The sequence below is a fragment of the Bos indicus x Bos taurus genome, chromosome 6 (genome assembly GCF_003369695.1).
Source record: "Bos indicus x Bos taurus breed Angus x Brahman F1 hybrid chromosome 6, Bos_hybrid_MaternalHap_v2.0, whole genome shotgun sequence".
In the NCBI taxonomy this organism is placed as follows: Eukaryota; Metazoa; Chordata; class Mammalia; order Artiodactyla; family Bovidae; genus Bos; species Bos indicus x Bos taurus.
This window is the reverse complement of record NC_040081.1, coordinates 6,752,015-6,761,571: the sequence shown is the minus strand read 5'-3', so window position 1 is coordinate 6,761,571 and position 9,557 is coordinate 6,752,015.

Here is a 9,557-nt window from a genome sequence, read left to right as displayed (position 1 = left end):
AGATAGTTTTCTGGTTAGAGTACACCTATTCCAGAACATTGCTAAATACAAAATAAATAACAGCTGCTGTACAGGACATTCTATGGAGTTTTTATTGATAAATTGATGTGCACTTGGATTCAAGTGGCTAGGAATGGTCTAATCCTTCTGGTTTTAGGGGTGGAGGAAGAAGTTTCCAACACAGTTGCCCAGAACGGTCTATTTGGTGTTCTAGCCAATTATGCCATGGCCCATTCTGCAGGTTTCAAGATGCAAAAAACTGCCACACTGCAAGTCAGCAGGGTCGTTCAGATGTGTGGGTAACGACAGACTAGGTATCCAAGAAATATGTTCAGGAAATAGAGGGTGGTCACCATGTGTATTGACAGTGGTCTGAACGCTCTAGCTGCAGTGGTTTTGCCAGTACCCTTAAATTTTTCTTATATCATTATCAATGCCTTAAAAAAAAATTGCGATAGACTCTCTTGCCAGTAATAGGCAAAAAGCCAAGACTGTTTCATGAAAAATTAAGTACTGGGTTTCTGTTTCTCAAAAAAAAAAAAAAAAGATAATGTTGAAGGTATAACTTACAAAAATTTATAATTTCCCATCCAACAATGGGGCCATAATTGCTGAGCTCATGAACACTAAAAGTATCTATTTCAAAAGTTAATGTTATTTTAAGACAATTGTTCCCAGAGATGATGATTTAACGTGTGCAGCTGCAGAAGTTACATGTCACTCTGTGAAGCATGACTTTCTATTTGGATCAAATGATTTTATGGCTATACTTGGCTCATTTTAAATTTCCAGTTTTCTGAGGATTGTATAAAAAATGAAGTGCTAACTATTTATTAGTTCCACTAACAGAATAACTTCATAAATAGTTAAATAATGAGAATCTTATAGTAACAAATAGAAGGGGGAAAAGTGGAAGCAGTGACGGATTTTATTTTCTTAGGCTCTAAAATCATTGCAAATAGTGACTGCAGCTAGAAAATTAAATTTTTTAACTTTAATGAAAAGATGTTCTTTGGAGGGAAAGCTGTGATAAACCTAGACAGTGTATTTAAAAAAAAAAAAAAAAGATATCACTGTGCTGACAAAGGACTGTAATGTCAAAGCTATGGTTTTAGATCTGAATGCCAAAGAATTTATGCTTTCAAACTGTGGTGCTGGAGAAAAGTCTTGACAGTCCCTTAGACAACAAGGAGATCAAAACACTCGATCCTAAAGGAAATCAACCTTGAATAGTCCCTGAAAGAACTGATGCTGAAGCTCCAATAATTTTACCACCTGATGCGAAGAAGAAACACAACAGAAAAGACCCTGATTCTAAGAAAGATTAAGGGCAGGAGGCGAAGGGGGTGACAGAGGATGAGATGGTTGGATGCATCACTAACTCAATGGACATGAATCTGAGCAAACTCCAAGAGACATGAAGGACAGGGAAGCCTGGCGTGCTGCAGTCCATGTGGTTGCCAAGAGCCAGCCGTGACTTAGCAACTGAACAACAGCAAGAACAATCAGATGCCACAAATAAAAAGCAGCCAATTAAAAATGGTTCCATTTTTTCCCCATACAAATCATGGAATCAACGTAAAACTACAGTTCATTCTGTCAAGATAAAGTGTCTGACATTTTATATAAGGTTAAAGACCTTATACATTTAGTTCAAAAGTTCAACTTTGAGATAAAAATTATTTGCTTTATACAGTAGTAAAATGAACAGAAATTTTGATGGACAACTTTGTAAAAACATAGTAAAAACAATGTTCCACTAAGTTAGGAAATATACTTTGAAGAAATGTGCTTATTGTATTGGTTGTGATACATATAAAATTTATAACTGCATCCCAAAAGAGCTGTGATGGTCTAACAATTGAAGTAGAAGCTATAGTCATTAAATTTTATAAATATTTTGTATAGTGCAGTTAGAGTTTCTGAACTGTGTACTTGTTGTTTTTGTTTTTGTTTTTGTTTTTGTTTTACAAATTTGATGTTGAAATAAAAAATAATTCAGATGCTGTGTGGAAGTATACACTTTGTCTCTTCGCTACACATGGTCAAATTTTAGAAGTGCTTGAGCCCGTAATGAAGCTCTTTGTAATCAGTCTAAGTGCAATGCAATATATTAAACTTACTTTTAAGTACTGAAATAATCCAAGTTCAAACGGTGGAAGATTTGATTTTAAAATTAGATAATAGATCTTTGGGATATCTTGAATGTCCTTTGATTATGTTCCCACCTTTTTTTCAGAGGAAATTGTCCTCTCTACAAAAATAGAATAAAATTTTTAAAACTTTACATTTGGCAAAACATTTAAAAGACTCATATAGAGAGAGACTTTGACAAATTTAGTTTAGTAAAACATGCAATGAATAAATACATTCTGAATGGGCTTCCCAGGTGGCGCTGGTGGTAAAGAATCTGCCTGCCGATGCGGGAGACACAGAAATGTAGGTTCGATCCCTGGCTCAGGAAGATCCCCTGGCGAAGGAAATGGCAACCCACTCCAGTATTCATGTCTGGAAAATTCTACGGACAGAGGAGATTGGCAGGCTACGGTCCGTGGAGTCGCAGAGTCAGACTGAGTGACTGAGTACACACACTACACTCTGAATGGAGGCAAAAAGAGAGTACCTGTGAAAATATTTTGGCTGAAGTATTACTATGTTTCAATATAATGCAATTCAAATGGAAAATACTCTCAATTTAGCATTATTCTTATCTGACAAGGTACCTTAGTAACTGTTGAGGGTTTTCATAATTAAAAATAGTATGGTTAAAATAGAAGAAATCACCTGAAGATATCAACAATTTCAAATTTATTAATGATAATACATTTTTAAAGGCAACAGAAGTGCTGAACCAATTAGGATAAGGAAGTGTCAAGATTCCAGAGAAGGACAAGAAGCTGAGAATAGAGCCTTTGCCCAGAGAGAGGACTACTGCTGAGAACCAAGGCATCAGCAGAGCCTCTGTTGATCTCAGGGAGCCAGGGCAGTGATTCTCAACCAAGGGTAGTTTTGCTGCCAGGGGACATTTGACAATGTTTGGGAACACTTTTGATTGTTGTGATGTGGGTAAGGGGGTGATTTGCTATCGGCATCTAGTGCACAGAGGCCAGAATGCAGCCAAACACCCTACAACACACAGGGCAGCCCTCCATACCCAGCAAAAAATTATCTGGCCCAAGATGTCAATAATGCCTTGGTTGTGAAACGCTGGACTACAGAAATTGGAGGCTTAGAATCTAACACATACACACCACAGAGTGTATGTAATTCTTATTCCTGGTTTGGTTCAGACATGTTCTAGGAGTCATTTTGTTAGATTCTTTCCATCTCAGCTATGCAATTTTTTCATGCACCTATTAAATTCAACACAAGAAGTGTTCTGAATCATCTTCACTCCCCCAGATCCCAATCCCACCATAACCACATTCATCCTCAGAAAAGCACCTCACCAGTTACGTTAATGATCTGGTTAAGATCATTAATGCTGTGTCTACTTCCTTTCTGCACATTTTTCCCCCTATGATATCACTCATTCTTTTCTATCTTTAAGAAAGTGTTTCCTCTTTATCAAGGAAATGCCTTATCAGTTCTCCTTTCCCCCATACCCCTGCCTCAAAATCACTTTTTCTTTTTTTTTTAAACTATCCAATGGGAATTTTATTTATAAAAAATAAACCAAATCCTTCACTCCTGGGGACAGAACCCATTGCTTATATTTCTCTATTGCACAGAACTTACCTTGCCCAGTGCCTGGTACAAATAAGAGCTCTGTAAGTTCATTTGTAGGATGAAGGAATTTATCTATTCATGAATAGAATAAATTTATCTATTCATAAATTCTTTATTCATGAATGAACTTACTTATTCATTCATTACTTTTCTTCTTTTCCTTGCATTTTATCTGCTCTTTTATTTATTCTTTGGACTCAGTAATACTTTTCATTTCATTTTCAATAACAGAGCTGAATAAATGCATACTGACCTGACTTGAAAAGAAAAATGGAAACAGAAAATCTTTTAGCAAATTGGACCCCGAATCTACCAGTGAGTTGCAAATTAATCCAGTGAAATGTTCTGTGTGTTTTTGGGTGAGGAAATTCTATCCTGGACAGGTCATACTCTCTCACTAACCTTGGGTCTGCTTGAAGGAAGATCCCTCTAATCCAACATCCTGCAATTTTAATTTAATTATAAGACAACATGTTGTGCAAGTTAAGTTGGACTTTAAGATGACTTAGCAGAAAGTCTTTGCTTTGATAACCAGACACCATCTAGATCATTAAAAATGCCTGCACCAGGCCTATCAGAGACAGAGCCAAACAAGCTGGGATGACTTATTTAAGGTGATGTCAGGAGCGATATCATTCTGTGTCATTTGGGGTTAAACTTTAATTTCACACTTTTAAAATATAAAACAACATTTGCTATTTGCACATCAAGTAGACAGTCTAGCCATCTTTACTTTTTTTTCTTATTTCTTGAAATGCAACTTATTTTTAGGTCTGCCAACTCTTCTTTCTTATCTTTTACAGCTGTCTGTTTGTTGTCCCCACACAGATCCCAACTCTCCAACCTTTGCTCTCCTATCCTGTCCCACTTTGCTCTATGGACTTCAAGAAGCAAATGCAAAGCATCTGCTCAAGAACATTTGACTATACATCCATCCACCCATCCATCCATCCGTCCACCCATCCACCCATCCATCCTTCCACACATATCTATCCACCCACGCATCCCCATCCATCCATCCATCTATCCACCCACCCCATCCATCCATCCATCCCCCTGTTCATCCATCTATCCATCCAGCCAGCCAGCACCCATCCACCCATCCATCATCCATCCATCCACCCATCCACCCATCCGTCCATCCACCTATCCATCCACCCATCCACCCACCTGTCCATCCATCCATCCACCCATCCATCCAACTATCCACTCATCCACCCATCCATCCATCCACCTATCCACCTATCCATCCACCCATCCACCTATTCATCCATCTATCCATCCATCCACCCATCCCCATCCATCCATCCATCCATCCACCCATCCCATCCATCTATCCACCCATCCATCTACCTGTCCATACATCCATCCACCAATCCATCCACCCATCCATCCACTCAACAGATGTCCATTAATCATCTTCTATATATAAGGCATTTTGCTTGTTTTGTGAGGACAGATGAAAGGAAATCAAGTTATTGTTTCTATTCTTCAAGAGACATTTAAACCTGAAGGGAAGATTGAAGCAGAAGGGGGAACATGAGAAAGATGGAGATGATACAGATAAATATAAGACACATAGAGAGCCTACCAGGTCATCAGTTCAGTTGCTCAGTTGTGTTCAACTCTTTCCGACCCCATGCGCTGCAGCACACCAGGCCTCTCTGTCCATCACCAACTCCCAGAGTTTACTCAAACTCATGTCCATTGAGTCGGTGATGCCATCCAACCATCTCATCCTCTGTTGTCCCCTTCTTCTCCTGCCTTCAATCTTTCCCAGCATCAGGGTCTTTTCAAATGAGTCAGTTCTTCACATCAGGTGGCCAAAGTATTGGAGTTTCAGCTTCAACGTCAGTCCTTCCAATGAATATTCTGGACTGATTTCCTTTAGGATGGACTGGTTGGATCTCCTTGCAGTCCAAGGGACTCTCAAGAGTCTTCTCCAACACCACAGTTCAAAAGCATAAATTCTTTTGTGCTGAGCTTTATTTAGAGTCCAGCATCTCACATACATGATTACTGGAAAAACCATAGCTTTGACTAGACAGACCTTTGTTGGAAAACTAAAAAGTCTCTGCTTTTTAAAAATTCTTAATTAATTAATTAATTTTAATTGGAGGCTTATTACTTTACAATACTGTAGTGGTTTGTGCCATACATTGACTTGAATCATCCATGAGTGTACATGTGTCCCCCATCCTGAACTCCCTCCCACTTCCCTCCCCATCCCATCCCTCTGGGTTGTCCCAGTGCACCGGCCCTGAGTGCCCTGTCTCATGCATCAAACTTGGACTGGTGATCTATTTCACATATGGTAATATACCATATGTGAAATGGTATATTATGCTATTAATGGTATATCAATGCTATTCTCTCTTTTATGTTCGTCTCTACATTTCTTCCCTTTGTAGCTGGTCATTGAAAGAGCAGTCGACATGACTGTGTCCACTTTATTAAAATCTAGAATCTATTTCAGTAACTCTCTGCTAATGCCTTCTTAGCCAAATCTCAATTGTAAAGCCAATGGTCTTCCTATAGCTACAGTACTTACCATTAAAAATTTCCTGTGTCCTTCTCTGACACTTACTAACCTGAATCTCCTTCTATCACCATTTCTTTGGTTCCTTCACTGTCTCACCCACATGTATCCCACACATGTGCAGTATGGCAGTTATCATACTGTGCCTCTCAGCTTCAAATCCACCTTTCTACCTTCCACTGCTCTATGATGCACTCATCTCACACTCTAGTAAAGTAATGCTCAAAATTCTCCAAGCCAGGCTTCAGCAATATGTGAACCGTCAACTTCCTGATGTTCAAGCTGGTTTTAGAAAAGGCAGAGGAACCAGAGATCAAATTACCAACATCCGCTGGATCATGGAAAAAGCAAGAGAGTTCCAGAAAAACATCTATTTCTGCTTTATTGACTATGCCAAAGCCTTTGACTGTGTGGATCACAATAAACTGTGGAAAATTCTGAAAGAGATGGGAATCCCAGACCACCTGATCTGCCTCCTGAGAAATCTGTATGCAGGTGAGGAAGCAACAGTTAGAACTGGACATGGAACAACAGACTGGTTCCAAATAGGAAAAGGAGTATGTCAAGGCTGTATATTGTCACCCTGCTTATTTAAATTATATGCAGAGTACATCATGAGAAACGCTGGGCTGGAAGAAGCACAAGCTGGAATCAAGATTGCCAGGAGAAATATCAGTAACCTCAGATATGCAGATGACACCACCCTTATGGCAGAAAGTGAAGAGGAACTAAAAAGCCTCTTGATGAAAGTGAAAGAGAAGAGTGAAAAAGTTGGCTTAAAGCTCAACATTCAGAAAACGAAGATCATGGCATCTGGTCCCATCACTTCATGGGAAATAGATGGGGAAACAGTAGAAACAGTGTCAGACTTAATTTTTCGGGGCTCCAAAATCACTGCAGATGGTGACTGCAGCCATGAGATTAAAAGATGCTTACTCCTTGGAAGGAAAGTTATGACCAATCTAGATAGCATATTCAAAAGCAGAGACATTACTTTGCCAACAAAGGTCCCTCTGGTCAAGGCTATGGTTTTTCCTGTGGTCATGTATGGATGTGAGAGTTGGACTGTGAAGAAGGCTGAGCGCTGAAGAATTGATGCTTTTGAACTGTGGTGTTGGAGAAGACTCTTGAGAGTCCCTTGGACTGCAAGGAGATCCAACCAGTCCATTCTGAAGGAGATCAGCCTTGGAATTTCTTTGGAAGGAATGATGCTAAAGCTGAAACTCCAGTACTTTGGCCACCTCATGCGAAGAGTTGACTCATTGGAAAAGACTCTGATGCTGGGAGGGATTGGGGGCAGGAGGAGAAGGGGACGACAGAGGATGAGATGTCTGGATGACATCACTGACTCGATGGACGTGAGTCTGAGTGAACTCCGGGAGTTGGTGAGGGACAGGGAGGCCTGGCGTGCTGCGATCCATGAGGTCGCAGAGTCGGACACGACTGAGCGACTGAACTGAACTGATGATGCTCCAGCTGCGACTCAGACTGCATTTCCGCCCTGCCAGCAGCTCCTTCTTAGGTCTGCCAATAGGGGGCGCTAGAGGGAGACGGCAAGGCCAGAACAGAGAGCAGGCACTTACCAGTTCCCACAGCACTGTTCCAACAACCAACCTTGATTCTCCTCTATGGATGTTCAGACACTTTGCAGTACCAGTCTTCTAATACCAGCACGGGCCGAGCAGCCGCCCCTCCTCAGATGGCTGGCTGAGGCTCATGAGGTCCCACTTTCAAACTTATATGTTTTAATAAATTCCAACTTCTTCTGTTTCTCCAGACCTATGAAGGGTATTGGGAAGGGCCAGTTTTTTGAAGTTGCTACCTCCAGTATGCCTCCGTGTTCTTATTTGCAGTTCAACTGTTTAATAATAGAGCCAGTAGCAATACATAGAACAGTCATTATTATGGCGGTCATCATCTTATTTACTGAACAGGAGAGTAATGTAACTTTCTTTTATCTTAAAACATTTGAGTTTACTTTACCCTTAACTGACATGAAGGGTATATGGGATTTCGGTGTTCATTTAGTTTACTGACTTTAATCAGAAGGAAAGATTTTGCCACTAAAGCTTAACTCGCAGCCAAATTCACCCTCCCACCATGCCTCCAAATACGGCCTCTATTCCATCCCCTTGTTAGGGGATGCCAGTGGTTATGGTGGGGGCGGAGAGGCGAACTAAAACCGGAAGAAGTTTGAAAGGTCGAATGAGGGACGACGGGGTTTCTGTCACTTATACATAAACCTTGATGAAACCAGCACCTTTTGGGCTAAACAAAGGACATCCATAACCTTTGCCTCATTATACAGTAGGCATTATGCATTATTAAAATTGAAGATTTCAGGCTTATTTTTATAGCATCCCAAGACTCTCAGAAACCATGATTATTCAAAGAAAGCTTCTAGGTGTGGTAACACCATAGGGGAGTGTGATCTATCTCGAGTTTCGATGCCACTGAGAAGGGAGTCAAGATTGGTGGGTGCTGAAACAGGTAACCTAATTCTGACGCTGACCTACACCTTTCGTTTTGTATCTTCAGGCCTGTTTAGGGAAGGAGGCCTTTATAGAGAGAGGCATCTTGGGGCCTAGAAACAGGAAAGCTAGGAACACATGAGATCTGCTCTGGAAACAGAAGAGCAGATAGGAATCCTCCGTGTCCCTGGGTCTTCGAACTACAGGGGAAGGCTGTGAAGGGACAATGTGCACTAAAATATTATAAAGGTGGTAGAAGGGGTTATGTGGGAAAGTTTTGTACTGTCTCAATATTGCTGTGAACTTAAAATTACTTAAAAAAATGGTCTTTCCAAAAATGGTATGTTTTTAAAATTTTGCAATTTTCTTAGTCTGATCATATTTTTTTTTAAATCAAAATTCTATCCTACAATGAATAATGATAAAATTCTGAAATGAGAAGTAGCTACACTGCTTGTTTTCAGGGAAGTAAGGAAGTGGATGCTGGAGAGACTGTACATGTATCTGTCTCGGTATGTAGCTACAATTACCAAGGCTAGTAAGCACCAGAGAAGATGCTAACACTGTTAAAAAGGCTGGTGAAGGAGGCAGCAATCCATGGGCCTCAGGGAAGAAATGAAAGCAAGAAAATCCAGCCTGCCCTTGAGGATTCAATGGTCAGGAAGCCCTGACAGTATGAAAGCATTCTAGTCAACTGGAAATTAAAAACAAGCTTAAACTTTACACTGAAATTCAGTGATTTTCTTTTAACTAATTTTCATCTGTGAAGAGATTTAAAATTTTAGCAGTTTCACAGATTAGTTAAAACATTTGATTAA